The following is a 15,278-nucleotide window of genomic DNA, read 5'->3' as shown; positions in this document are numbered from 1 at the left end:
GGCAAGCTCTCTTCACACTACTGCCAACAGTTATGATTTCAATGCAAAACTCAATATGTGGCAGCTCCTTGCAATAATAAAAATTTCAGCTTTCTTTTCAAGTAAATTTCTCCTTGCAAAGAAAAACAGGACCCAAATACAGCTCAGGGGCTCAGTAAAACCGATGGTAAATAAACATAATTCAACATATTTGATTTGAAATTCACATGACTTGTAATCAAATCTCAGGTTTTTTTTTTTTTAGTTTCCCGTGAATGATTCAGGATGTGGAAAGTCTGGATTTGACAATACTCTCACAATGCTTATTTGCATTCCACAGAGCCTTCAGCAATTCTTCTGTGACAAATAAAATATGCGTGGTGCGTGCACTGAAAATACAGACAAGCTTATCACCAGGGTCAGCGTAATTTTAATCTCCCTTTGCTCAGGGAGAGCAAACTCAGCTTATATTTTGAGGCATATCACCTCTCCCACACATACTGGCCCTGTTTCTCCAAGTGCCTTACCAGGGCTGTAATTGTGATGGCACAGATCCTGCACCAGGTCTTGCTTTAATGTGAGGAAGTGACAGCCTCCAAGGAGAAATTTAGCCAAAGGTAGTGACAGGAAATTCCATGAGAGTTCACACTGGGAAAGTGAAGTATGATATTGGGACCAGAGGAGGAATACCCCTAAATGATTCTGGATGCAGCCTTTAAAATATTTTTCAATATTCTTTTATCCTCCCTATCTCTCCCTCCCTGCTCTGTCTCCTTCATATCACCTGTAATTTTCTTCCTTTCCTCTTCCTGGCACGTAAGGACCTCTTTAACTTACACTGCCCCAGATGGACCAGCAGCTGCAGATCTATATAGAGTTTAGTGCCATTTACCTTCACTACAAGGATGGGATTTCTTGCTGGGGTGTGTAGGGGAATGCAGGCAGGAGCCATTTCTCCTTTGCCTGAGTTCATCAGGAGGCAGCCCAGAGCTCATATTAGTGGCCTCCTTCCCTCCATGCTTCAGCCAGGAGTAGCTGTTTGCTCCCCAAAAGTAGTGTTATGCCAGAGAAGTTTTTTACTTACAAAGATGATAGTGGACCCCTTTTTGTGAGCTCTGCAGTTCAGAAAAGGAGGAAAGGGCTGCCTTGTGTCCACCCTGGGGCACTCTCCTTTCACAGCCCGGTTGGCCCCACAGTTCTTTGGCTCTGAAGGTTAAAGAGCACAGCTGAAGACATCTTTAGCTACACAGAATTGAGCACTACTGAGCTGAAGCACAAAGCCTGCCCCCTTTGATGGCTTGTTTCATGGGACCCAACAGATAGCAACACATGCACAAGAAACACCAGGATCATGACTGCACTTCTTGTAGGAAGCAGGACTTTTGAAAGTGCTGGGTTTCCTCAGCCTTTGACTCACTCCAGCTTCAGTCACTACTTGCAAATATGACTATATGCAGTAATAAAACAGGGGAAAGGTACCACTTGACTGAGGAACTGCAGTGAAAACAGCAAGAAAGCTGTAATCTATTTCCTAAGTGTAAAATGTGCATCCAGTGCATTTTTTATCCCGTCTTGCTTAGTATTCTCTTCTCAAATGGATGGTAGAAGATATTACTTGTTTTGCTGTAAGAAAGTGTAATTTTCTTCACTTTTTGTGCTGATTTGGAAGTTAACAGGCAGTATAAGGAGGGATAATAGCTTTTCCCATTGAAAATGTACTGCTCTTGAAACACTTAGAGTAACAACAAGAAACCACCTTACACACAACTCTATTGCATACATGCACAATATCAAGGGGAACAAAAATCGCTAGTAAAAGAGATTAATGGCAAAAGCCAGGTGAATAACACATTTTTAAAGGAGAGTTTATCTAGGAAAAAGATAAGTTTAATTGTCTTTCAGACCTGTTATGATGTAATAAATGTCTATTAATGTTTAGCAGCAAATTGGCTTTTAATGATCATTGCTATTTTTAGCTGGTGGGTGACACGTAGTTTAAATATAAACCAGATTTATGTTTTACACACCAGGATGACTTTCTCAGATGACTCTCCTTGATTTAACCTCTTCACACACCACAAGACATTTAATATAATTTTATTTCTAATAGACTGTGAGCCAATAGGATTATATTTGGTACTACTGATGTTTTCAATGAGAAATAAAATCAATGAGGTTTATGCTAAAGATAAGTGTAAGTGATTAGTTAAGTGTAAGTGGCTTGGAAAATATTAGGAGGGCTACATTATTCAAGCAAATTATGCAAATTAAAAAAGACTCTGGATTGAAGTAGAATCTATGAAAAACTCCTGACCTTGCTGTGTTGGAAAAAATCTTAGCTAGAATTTGGGGGTTTTTTTTGGGAGTACCTCAAAAATGAGCATTAGTAGGCGAGAAATTTTGTCACATTTTTCAACACAAGCAGTCAACCTTAAACATTCATACCTACAAGGAAAAAATTTAAAAATCCTCTTTTTAGACCTAGAGACAAAGAGCAGCCCAGTAGGTTGCTAGGAGAAAAATAAACAGCACTTGATGTAGTGTAAAAAGAGCAGGCAAGTGAGGCAAAGCCCTGCACACGCTGACTGGGAAAGCAAGACAGGAACACAGAAGCAGCATTCTGCATCATTAAAAAAAAAAAGAAAAAAAGTAAGAGATATGCATACTGAAGTATAAAGGTTGCCTCTAAATTTCTAGGTGTGGTATTCTCCAATGAATTGCACACACAGAAACAATAGCAAAAGCAATAGCCCAAATTACTGAACAAGAAGTATTTACAGTTCCCTAAAGCAAATGTCTGTGTTGTAATAACCAATAGCCTGCTTTTCCACATTTTACCATGTTAATGAATTCTGTTGCACATTAATCAAGAGTCGAACCTCTTTGATCTTTGGAGGGGAAAATAAAAAGAAAGAGAGATTTAATTATTGCACTCATTTTCTGCACAGATACTTTTGTTATTACTTATATTCTGCTAACAGAGGTCACCATCTCACCCAAAGCCTAGTTACGAAAGGTCTTGGGCATTCTCACAGCAAAACACAGTTTTCTTCCTCCTTCCCCTTTCCTCACTCATATTATCCAATCAACAAAGAATGGCAGGAAAACACTCCTCTGTAGAGAGAGGGGCTGGGGATTTCCATGTGTACCCTTCAACTCTGAAATCAAGCTTCAGCCAGTAAGTGGACCATTTCCAGCCAACTTTGAAAACCAGTCATACATACTCAACATCTCCTTAAACCCTGCAGAAGCAGCCCTTCAGAACTGCACCCAGTCCAATCTCTAAGGAAAATACCTCTCAAACACAAGCTGAAAGACTGCAACTTTTTTGATCTCCTTCCTAATGAGGAGCATCGTATCACTACACACAACAATGACTTCAAATATGAAAGGGCCACTGCGTTACAGATGAGAGTCAACATTTCTCCTACAAAGGAAACATTTTATACAAGAAGCTCTGGATGGATAAAATATTTATATAATACAGATCACACACACTCTCTTCCCTTCTGAAGTGAAACAAAGGCCAGATATTTCCAGCTGAAACTACAAGAGGGATCTTAACTAAACAGAACATTTAAACCTGGATGGAATTTCACCAGGGGCTTCCAGCTGAGGCCCCCACTCCAACTTCACAACTTGGCATCATCACAACATATATGGTAACCAGCTCTTCTCCAAAGTAACTGGCACCTTAACTTTTGCAAAAGGTATTTTTAAAGGCCAAATGCATGCTTTATGCAAAAGAAAAGCAAGTTTTGCAAAAGCAAATCTTACTCCAGTAAGCATGTGTGCTTTTTTAATGCGTACTATCAAGTTTTCAAACAGTAAAATACTTGGATGAGTGAAAGGCTAAAATTAATTAATTCCTTGAGTGCTTTCTAGCAGAAATTAATTGTGAGGACGATCAGGACAAACGTGCTTTTTAGGAGAATTGTCTTGGGTGCTGAGTAAGGAATGTGAGATACTTGTCCTCTTTTCATGCCTCATAGCTGAGGATCAGTAGCAACCACCTAAAGAGAAAATACACCTGTTCTGAAATTTGCCTATATAAGATGTGCCTGCCTCTGTAAACCTCAAACACATTTCTTAATGACCCATTACATAGTAACAACCACTGAGAGGTCCACAGGAAAACTGACTTTACCACAGAAGGCTATCTTAAGTCCCAGAAAATGATGCAGTGTCGTGTAAAGAATGGGGAGGAAGAAACCCCAAATTTAACCCTGAAAATTCTTCAATGCCTTTTTCCCCCCAAATAAACTTGGGGGGAAACTTAGGAGTCCTGCTTGACTCCCTCTGAAATCATGGGATTTTAATTTATCTTTTAGCTAAACTACTGCAAGGACTAGAGTGACTGCATTCAATAACAATGCTCTCATTTGTAGTCTGTCCAACTGAAGCACAAACTTCTATAACATTTTACATTTTAAAATATGCATTGAATTCAGAATAGTCAAAAAATGATTGTAAACACTCAACTCTGTCACAGGTATCTGGCAAAATCAAATTCCATCAAATACAGTCAGACTGGCTGTACCACTAGTAACTCTGCAATGAGCTTAGTTACCCAGCTTCCACTATTTATAAGGAAACAGCGAATAACTTCATTTCCATATACCTGAGTATAACAGCTGTAAAATTTCCAGTAATACCTTTACTTGTGGTATGCAAGTCCACTTCTGATTTTGGTCTTAATGCCTTGCTTCCTCCTAGATGAAAAGTGAGATGTCTCAGTAGTCAAGGAGTAACATTTAATTGCAGGAGTCACACTCAATTCCGAAGAAGAAATTAAGCATCTCTGGCAAGTAGAAAGCAAGATAATTAATCTGATGTATGGGCCTGTCTCTTGTGATATTTTGCAGGGGATTCTGTAAATACCAAAATGTAGCTATGTTTGAAAGGTAACATGAATTGGGGGGGGGGGGGAAGAGGGAGAATTCTGGCAACTCCTGAAATGTTCCCTGTGAAAGAAAGACCCCATTTCTCATGCCTCTGCAGGAGAAGGTTTCAAAAGCACTTCTGCTCTAATGCTAGCTCATCTGAGGTCACTGGCAAAATCTTGCTGATGGCTGAAGGAAGATGTACAATCAAGAGAGAGCTTTTGAAAACATCACCCTAAGCCTAGTAAGCAGCAAGTAAAACCTTTGTTATTTAAGGTCATAGCTGGAAGTGAAACTGCAATAAAGTACTTCATTTGATTATGTGAAAGGCAATTCACTGTAAACAACAAACAACAACTCTTTACTACATCTTTACTTTGACTTATTTTACTGTAAGTGGACTAAGCACTGTGGTTTATAAAACAAGGGGATAAATGACAGAGAGACATCAACCCTAAATATTTTGCTAAAGAAATCACTCTTCTGTTCATTTTGTTCTCCCTATAAGGGAGATTCACAAGGGTAAAGCAGAAACACTGGGCTTCAAAAGTAACCAAAATTGGCAAATTGTGCAGAAAGATAGATAGTGTCATTGTTTAGCACTTGGCACCAGTGTGGATCTGAGCAAGCAAGAACACAGATTGCCTGTGATGGGAAAATCTATCAAATATAGGAGAGCCAACTGACGGCTAAAAATCTAACATTAAGATCCTTTCATTCATTGCTTACCTTACATTTACATCAGTTTCATTCCCAAAGCAAAGGGGCCCCAAAGAGGCAGTGTCTGAATTGAAAGAGAACTGTATTTCAGCTAAGAGCAAGATCATAACCTTCTGTTGATCCAAACTTACTATCAAGGAAAAAGCTCAATATCTGAAATTAATTTTCCCCAAAGTAATGTTTTTCCATTCGAGCTTTGCCTATACTGTGACAGAAATATGGAGGCAAGGCTTAAATGTCTTTTCTGACAGCAAGAAGGGGTAGTTTGCTCCCTGGCATCAGTGTCCATCTGAGCACACAATCCAACACTGCCTTTGCCCAAAGCTCCCTTGCAGTGCAAACACAGCCAGTACAGTTCAGCAGTGCATCATACACAAGCCCACAGACCGAGGTCCCAGCCAGGGCTGTCTCATTATGGAAGAAAACAGAAATAGCATTCCTAAATTGGATGCGATCACCAGGAACAATTTAGCATCAAATGCTTCAGAATCTGCATGTAAAAAGCCAAAGCACTGCATGCCAGTACATTTCAGGCTGTAGATAGCCTTAGGGTGAGAGAGCAGGAGAGTCCAAACGGGACAGTTTGCCATCTATCAGAGTTCATGCATTATTTCTTCCTGGTGTGGGGCTCAGATTGGCGGGGGGGCACAGATGACCCAAACAAGCACCTTGTCACAGCTTCAGTGACAGCTAGAGGGAGAAAGCATTGTTTGGCAAAGAGCTCCACTAATGTCAGAGGCTGTGTCTTCACCAGTGAGGGTCTTGTTGAGTGCCACAGTCACATATTGACAGCACGAAACTAAAATGCCTTTCCATGTTAATCAGGTTGGGAAACTTCTAGGAGTTTCTCCCCCTCCTACAACTGCCCTTCTTTTTAAAAAACTCCAATATTGAGACTAAGACAGTCCCCTCCAAACACAAGAAAATTGGGTGGTTTCACAAGCCTGAGGTCTTTACAAGTCACATTATCTGAAGAGGAAGGAGTTAATGAACTCAGAGACAAGGAAATCATGCTGGGTTACCCAGCAGCAGAACTGAATTTCACTCTGAGGCACCAGAGATCCCTGGCTCACGTGACTGGGTATATCAGGACTTCTCAACCAACCTGCACATATCAAGGGAAATCCTGACAAAGTTACCTTTCTCTCCTCCTTGAGAATTAAAATTATGTAAGTGCTCCCTTCAGAACACAAAAAAAACAGATTTGCTCTTACCCCAGCACTTCTGATCCAAATGACCTTTTTCTGAATTTTATAATTGCCTGAAAATAGTTATCAATTTCCATATTTTTTTAAATTAGTTTTTCCTATTACCCAGTTAGAAATTACTTTTTTTGATAATGTTTCAATCCATGGAACCTCATTTTAAGAGACTAAGGTGCTCTTAACAGAAGATTTCAGTTGTGTTGAAACATTCTCGCTGATATACGATTTTGATTAAGAAAGTCAATTTGCTGGAGAAAATAGTATCCCTCCATTTTCTTTCCCCTCCTCAAAACTGCCAGTAACTTAAAGCAATTTTCCCTCTACTCAGAGGAGAAGGTATGTGCAATGTGATCACTCAGATCACTGTTGCATAAAATGGCCAGGCCACTAGGCAGCCTTCTATGAGCTGAGAGGAGAACCAGGAGTAACCACCATTCTGCTGAAAATGAAGGCTGCTGCTGGAAAGCTCTCCATGTCCCTGATTCCCCCATCATTTCTGCTGTGCTTCCCTCAGCAAAAGGGCAAGGCCCTTCTCCCCCATCCTCCTGCACTGCAAAATCCACACACATTTTCAGGTCAACTTTTGCCTGCTACCAAATGTACTTCAGCCTGCATATGGTCCTCCTTTTAAATATCCAGAACCTCCATCCCACGGGGCTCAGCCCCAAACCCTCTGAGACTTTTCCCTCAGAAACACTGCCATGAGTTCAAGCCTTTCATTACTGTCAGTAAAGGCAAGGCTGAGAGGAGCTAATAAGTCGAGAAGAGCTGAGGACAGAACCTCCCCTCCCTAGAATTCCCTTTATAATTAATTAGAAGACAGCCACAATTAAACCAGAACAGCTAGTCAGACCGTGGGGCTGCTCCCTGGTGGCAAACTCACAGGTACCAGCAGTAAGGATGAATGCAACATCCTCTTTGGTCCACCCCACCAACTTCAGCATTCTTGGTGCCTTCGGCAGTGAAGAGAATCAAGAAGTGGAGCATGTGCCAGCACTGCCATCCCTCCAGTGCCACACAGTTAGTTCAAGCACCTTCCTCTGCAAGGCTCTCTTGCATTTCAGCTCCCTCTACATAGTTTCCTACCTGCCTTGGAACACATTCACCAGCATTTAGCTTTCAGACAAGTGAGGTGCCAGACGGGAGTGTTCTTCCACTGATCTTTCTCTGACCTAGTCTGGGCCTTGCTATTCTCATCCACAAATGATTGGTAATAGAGAGGTAGCATCAGAGTCTTCCCTACCACGCATGGCACCACTGGCCAAGCAAACACTAGGGCTACAAAGCACATGTCAGGAATAATTGGGAGTAAAGCTCAGGGTTGTCTTTCATAAAAAAAAAGAAAGAAAAAAAAAGAAAGAAAGAAAAAGGAGTGAATCCCGACACGGTTAGCATAGTGTAGTACTTTTGATCCATAGGACTTCCTTGTGCCTTCCTCTCCACAGCATTACACTACCTATCCCTGCAACAACAGCCAGCACCTTTGATTAATTTTAAAATACTAATCTTCCAGTCAGCAGCAGGGTTTTATCCAGTTTAACTGAAAATGTCAGGCAGGCAGGTTCACCCTACCTAATGAAATCACTGTCACGTACACAGTTTCAGAGAATAACTGCAGTCTACACTTAAGACTAAACCAGGACTTAGTGTTCCTCATAGCCCTTCAGTGTCTCTACATTTTCTCACTGTAATTTGAATCAGCAAAGTTCTTGTGAAATGCAGCAAGCCCCAACCCTTAAAACGCATTCCTTTATCTTCTTAACCATAGAGTGTCTAAAAAGGTTTTCCCATATTAAGAAAAGGGACAAAGAGGAATGCTCAGGAACACCACCACATGGTTATCAGAGGCAGGACAGAAATAATTGCAGGGATAACCAGCAAAGCCAGAGCTCATCTTCACAAAGCCAATAATTGTGTCCGTAAGGCCAGCAATTTCAAAGGCAGCCTGCATGAAAATCACTATGAAATGAAAACATGAAACTTGTGTCTCTGTGGTGTAAAGCAAAGCTATGCTGTATCCACAGTGAGAAAATTAAATCAGTACTGTTCAGGGCCAATATTGGGAAGCCACTAACCAAACAAGCAGTAACGTGAACCTATTGATTCTCTACAGCTATACTTCCACACTCCTTTTCTTCACCTTCTGAAACATTTCCATCACCTTGCATAATGTAAAACTGGAGACTGAAACTCCTAATTAATACTTCCCAAAAACCTGAAGTCAAAAATCAGACAATTACAATGACCCCTGGCAGCATTAAATGTTTGTCAAAACACATTAAGAGCAAAAAAAATATGTTATAGTTATTCTGCTTCTTTTAAATTATCAGGCTGAACACTTAGATACGACAACCTCAGGCAACTCAGCAAGGCTACCTGGATGGGTTTGTGACATGCACTGCCTGACTGGAAACTGCTCCTGCTGAGCACACAGGAATCCAGACAAAGCACATCACTAAGTCGGAGCAAAACCAGGCAAAATGAATGCCTGGGCTTATTTTAATGTGCATCCAGAGACAGATAAGCCTGTCAACCACTGGAGACTCACATGTCCCTGTCTTCCTTCACAGCCAGGTGAAAGACTTCTGGGGACACACTTACCTTCCTTCTCCCTCCCCCCACTGCTCCCCTGGTCTCAGGGTGAAAACCAGGGCAGGATTAGAAAAGAACTGGGGGATAAACACATCGGTAAAACAATAAATACCAGCTAGACAGCTCGGAGGGTCAGGAGATGTTTAGGAAGATTACAAGTTCAAAGACCACAGCAGCAGCAAGTACTGACAGATAAAGTGCACTGTTCCTTCTGAAAAGTATATGCAAGTTGCACACATACATTGTGCATAGATACAGTTTTTCATACAAAACTTTAAATTTTAACTTTTTTTTTTTTAAGGTCCTGGAACATGAAAGCACCTTACTACTGCTTTCCCACAGCAGAATGCATCCCCACAGAGTGCTGACGAGGAGACCTGGCGTCAGAGGCCTCCAGAGGGATTTCCTTAGCGAGTTAGAGATTCAGGGGTTTTGGCAGAAGCAGCAGGGGTAGCAAGAGGCTGCACAGGAACCCCACCAGCTTCCTAGTAGCATCTCAAGGGAAGCCCTGAGTGGTCACAGTGAGGCCACTTCCTGGCCTTGCTCCCTCCCCTTCTGGTGGAGGGCAGCAGCACCTCTGGACACCGGGACCTTCTCTTTGGGGCTGTGCACCATCCCCAGGTGGTGTGGGTCCTACCCCACAGCCTCCACCAGCAGGGTCCCTTGCCCCTGCAACCACTCCTGATCCCAGGGCTTTCCTTTGATGACCCTCAAGAAGCCATTCTCCTCCCCCCACACACCTTGCAGCTCAGCCCCCATGGTGACCCTAGTGCTAAGGCTCTCAGAGACCCAGCAGAGGAGACACAGATCCCTAATGCTGCTTTTCAGACCCCAGCCCAGGCCTATTAGATTGACCAAGAGCCCATTAAATTGCTAACGCAGCTTTTAGGCCATGCAGACAGAAATAATAGTGTGCAGAAGATTCTTTATCTGGGACTGAATGCCACGGAACACCAAAGTGCCCCAGCAGGCCAAAAACTGTGGGGAGAACATGACTGCTGTCCTTCAGCAAGTAAAGAGGTTGGACTGCATTTAAATAGTCAAGCAGCACCTACAGAGGTACTCTAGAAACAACACAGCCTTAGCAAAAGGTGGCTCAAGGTCTACAGAGCTTCCCCCTCTCCTCCAGAATAATCAGATTTTAAACATACCCTTCAGAGAAATGGTCCAGTCATTAACAGTAACTGTTTCTTATGCGCATCAGTAAAAGATGTAGTGCTACAGAGACTAAATGGGACTTACAGAAAAGAAGCCATAAATCTTTGTCAGCCTCTCAGAAATGAACACTTAATACAACTAGCTTGGAGTACTTCACTTCTCACTCAGCCGAGGTACCAATTATGGCACCACTATGATATATTTTAATCACTGTTGTGTTAATGGCTCCCACGATTTATTTTATCCCCTCTCTGCACTAATGACCTGTGCTCAAAGTCTCATGATTCAAACACTTCCCCCTTCCAGCTGAATAAAGCAATCTTTTGGTTTTCTACCTGGGATACTGCTGACCTACTCAAAGACATATGAAAGGACTTCAGACACTTGGACCTACAGAAAGTTTGGGTCAAAGTACAGTTACAATGCAGCCAGCAGTCATTTGTTTCCCTTTTCTTGCCCATACTTCTAATAATGCATTCCCTCGCTTTGCCTCTGCCCCACCCCCAGAGGTTTAATTTCCTTATCAGCATTTCAATCCATTCTTTTCATGTTGTAAAAGTCTGTGTAAAACCAACACACTGCTTAGGGCCACAAATAGAGAGCTGCCCACTAAGTCTCCCTCACCACCCCTTGAGTTACTAGTTGGGACTAATTTAACAAGCAGTTTTACAATCTCAAAGGGGGACACACATTCCATGGTAGCCAGAAGCCTCCTCGCTTCGACAAAACTTGGCTCACCAAAACAGAGGTATCCTGCAACCCTACATCCTGGGTGTGACACAAACACGTCACTTGGATAACTCTCCCAAAGCAAGGGGATCAGCCACAGTGTGCAAAGTGATTTGGGTAGCCTGGGTTCCTCCAGACAGGATTGAGAGTCACCCAGCAGTGTTAAAAAGAGTAAATCAAAACATCTTGAAGAAATTTCCCCTGTCCTACCTAAGCCAGGTAACGTGCTGCCACAAGAGGGTGATGAAGCCAATTCACAAAAGCAGCAGATGTTTATATCCCAGTCCCTAATCCTCGGGAGCTCACAAAATCCTTCTGACCAGGTTCTGCTGGAACCATTTATCAGACAATCTGGCAATCTCTTTGCTGCTCAGGATCTAAGGAAATAAGACAAGAAAGTCACACACACAGCTCTCACATTTGTTTCAACAGCAAGTCGGTAACATGGAAGCAAATGGATTCTAACTAGTTTTTTGCCATCATCTCCTGAGAAACTTAAGACAGAAGTCATCCAAGCAAGAGCGTATCAGAGACAACTTCTCTTCTATGTTAATGACTAAAAATAAACAAACAAGCTTATTTTTCGCTTCTCCCTCAGTTTCCACCCCATCGCCTACCTACATTCTTTCTTAATTAGTTTTAGATTTTTTTTTAAACATCTTTCCTGCTATCTATCAAGAATATATGAATTTAAAGCAAAAGCAACTTTCAAAACTTTTTTCTTCATGAAGATGCAGTGGGTTCAAGGCACAGCAAATCCCATATCAGCCTTTGGAACACCTGGCTAATGCTTCAAGGAAAATTCCTTTATAAATACCCCAGTGCCCCCTCTGCATGAGAGCAGGTCTCTTGATAGTGTCATGGTTTAATCCCAGACAACAACCAAGCCCCACACAGATGCTCATTCACTTCCTCCCAAGTGGGAAGGGGGAAATAATTGGAAAGGTAAAAGTGAGAAAACTCATGGGTTGAGACAAAGTCACTTTAATAGGCAAAACAAAAGCTGTGTACATAAGCAAAGCAAAACAAGGAATTCATTCACTGCTTCCCATGGGTGGGCAACTGCTCAGCCATACCCAGGTAAGCAGGGCTCCATCATGAACAATGGTTACTTGGGAAGACAAATACTATATCACTCTAAAAGTGTCTCCCCCTTCCTTCTTCCCCCAGCTCTGCATGCTGAGCATGATGCCATATGGGATGAAATATCCCTTGGGTCAGCTGGGATCAGCTGTGCTGGCTGTGTCCCCTCCCAGCTCCTTGTGCACCCTCAGCGTCCTCATTGGCAGGGTGAGGTGAGAGGCAGTAGAGGCCTTGGTGCTGTGCAAGCACTGCTCAGCAGTGACCAAAATACCCCTGAATTAACCACACTGTCTCCAGCACAAACCCATACCAGCTACTGTGAAGAAAACTAACTTTACCCCAGTCAAAACCAGCACACATACCTAGAAGACCCTAATTGTCCTCCACAAGTGGCAAAATCTCCCTCAGAACCAGTGTTATCTCTGACAGAGCATTCGACAGTGCTGTGACAGCAGGTACCTCCTGGACTCTGAAGCCCTGCAGAGCTTTGATCATGAAGCACCACCATATTCTACATGAACAGAGGCCAATTTCAGGGCTGGATCGTGGCAGTGGCTGACTAGGGAATGGTCCCATGAAACACAGCAACACATTTCATGGGGGATTTCCTTTTTACTCTCTGCCTACAAACTCTGTGCCATATGGAGAGCTGGCAAAAGGGAGAGGACAGATGTCTGGAGACATTATAGTTACTATGTTAACTGAGTGCGAGTTTATTCATCAAAAGGTGATCAACCTTTGTTCTGGTAAGAATTTAACTTTCTTTGCAGCTTTGAGAGGTTGACAGCAAATCACTATTAGACAGTTCTCAAAAAAGTACCAGGTGATTTCCAGCCTGATTAAAAGGCATGGTTCTTGACCTGAAATACCAAACACTAAGCAAAACCTACAAGAGCAGAACTACTAAGAGGTTACAGCAGCAGAAAAGGAGATGAATGGAAACCCTCTCAGCAGCTATGCAGGCTCTGTGCATGTCTGCACACTCAGGTGGAACACGGGACCAAGCTGGATGTTACAGCAGTGCACAGCTATATGAGCGAAAAAGTGCTGATACACCAAGAGAAGCTTCTTTTTCTGCATTCACACAAAGGGGAACTTTGGAGCACTTGAACAGGCACCACAAAAGCACACTCCTCTTTAAAACAGGGATTTGCCTTTTGTGTATGCTATAAAAACCCACCAGAGAAACTATTTATTTCCCACCAGTGTTTCACAGAAACGGAGCTCCCATGAGATGTCCTTTGATTCAACCTGGAGTTCATTTCCTGTGGACTAGGAAGAGCATTAAATGCCCATGTGGTTCTTGGAAATAAGAGAACAAAGTCATTTAGAAAATCCTTTAAAACATTAAATCTGCTTCTGGAGTTCCCATCCTGTAAGCAGCACTTCCTGTGAAGGAGTAGCCATTGGCAATACAAATCTGCAGTCTTACAAGCTGAAGATGGAAGCTCAAGTGAGAATTCAGCTCAGAGGTGGGCACAAAGCCCAAAACTTATCACACTGTTTGGAGGCACACAGAGAGGAAAAATGAAGTCAGCTTCACCCAGCATGAAGCTGAGGGGAAGCTACCCCAGCATCATCTTCACCTGAGCACCTGATGGACTGCAACAGTGAAATCATAGGCATCTAGTCTCTGGGAGAAAGAAGTCAACTATCCCTTTTCCTGGGAAGGTAGGTTCCAGACAGAACTTTGCAACACTGCTTAACAACAGAGAAATCTCAGAAAATAGATGATAGAGTAGGTTGGCAAAAGGGGAGGGGAGCTGGTAGCATTTCCCTCAGATTGCCTACCAACACACCTACAATTGAGACATGCTGAGTTGATGGGACAAGGCCAGCTGTATGGTGTTCAGCAAGAGCAAGTGCCAAGTACTGCACTGGAGCCACAATAACCCATTGCACCACTACAGGCTGGGGAATAGAAGCTGGACAGCTGCCCAGTGGAAAAGGACCCGCAGTGTGCTGGTCTACAGCAGCTGAACACGAGCCAGCAGTGCCCAGGGGGCCAAGAAGGCCAATGGCACCTGGCCTGCATCAGCAATAGTGTGGCCAGCAGGACCAGGGCAGTGACTGTACCCTGTACTGGGCACTGGTGAGTCCCCACCTCAAATCCTGAGTTCAGTTCTGGGCCCCTCACTACACTGAGGTTCTGGAGCATTTCCAGAGAAGGGCAACAAAGCTGATGAAGGATCTAGAGGGTAAGTCCTCCAAGGAGCAGCTGAGAGAGCTGGTTGTTTAGCCTGGGGAAAAGGAGACTGAGGAGAGACCTTACTACTCTTGACAAACCCCTGAAAGGAGGCTGTCGCCAGCTGGGGGTTGGTCTCTCCTCCCAGGTAAGAAATGATAGAATGATAGGAAATGGCCTCAAGTTGCAGCAGGGGAAGTTTTAGACTGGATATTTGGAAAAATTTCTTCACTGAAATGGCTTTCAAGCATTGGAACAGACTGCCCAGGGAAGTGGAGGAACCACTGTTCCTTGAGGTATTTAAAAAGAGCTGTAGATGTGGCTCTTCAGGACATGGTTTAGCGGGGGACTTGAAGTGCTACGCTTATGGCTGAACTCCATGTTACATGTATTTTCCAGCCTAACTGATTCCATGACAAAGAGGCTTCTCTTCAACACAGGACACCTATCCACTATTTCCCCCAGCTGCTGTTAAAGGGTTATCAACTTTTACCCAGTCCATGGCTGTAGAAGACAGTGCAAAAAAAAGGCTGCCTCTGTAGAAACAGCCTTCATTACATCAGACAGGTAGGAGGATGCCAAAACCAGGTATGTCAGACAGGTAGGAAGACATACACACACACAAAAAAGACAAAAATATGAAAGAGTCATTCTTGATGCAAGTACCAATGTGTCTTGGCACTTAGTACAATGTAGAAATGATTGCTCCCCTCCTTGGAAGAGTTTATCATTTACAACAGAAGG

At 42.9% G+C, this 15,278-nt stretch overlaps 1 protein-coding gene across 23 annotated transcripts in view; it reads right to left on the bottom strand.

Annotated features, from left to right (window-relative positions):
- ADGRL3 (adhesion G protein-coupled receptor L3) overlaps nucleotides 1-15,278 on the bottom strand; it is a 492,473-nt gene that overhangs the window by 321,358 nt on the left and 155,837 nt on the right. Inside the window, exon 2 of one of the 23 annotated variants that reach the window (XM_069013004.1) lies at nucleotides 4,635-4,691. The exons of the other annotated variants lie outside the window; for them this stretch is intronic. The gene's annotated coding sequence lies outside the window, so the exon portion shown is untranslated. The remainder of the gene's footprint in view (nucleotides 1-4,634; nucleotides 4,692-15,278) is intronic. 23 annotated transcript variants of the gene reach the window in all.

Source organism: Aphelocoma coerulescens, chromosome 4 (assembly GCF_041296385.1).
Source record: "Aphelocoma coerulescens isolate FSJ_1873_10779 chromosome 4, UR_Acoe_1.0, whole genome shotgun sequence".
NCBI lineage: Eukaryota > Metazoa > Chordata > Aves > Passeriformes > Corvidae > Aphelocoma > Aphelocoma coerulescens.
This window is presented reverse-complemented; position numbering and strand designations above follow the sequence as displayed.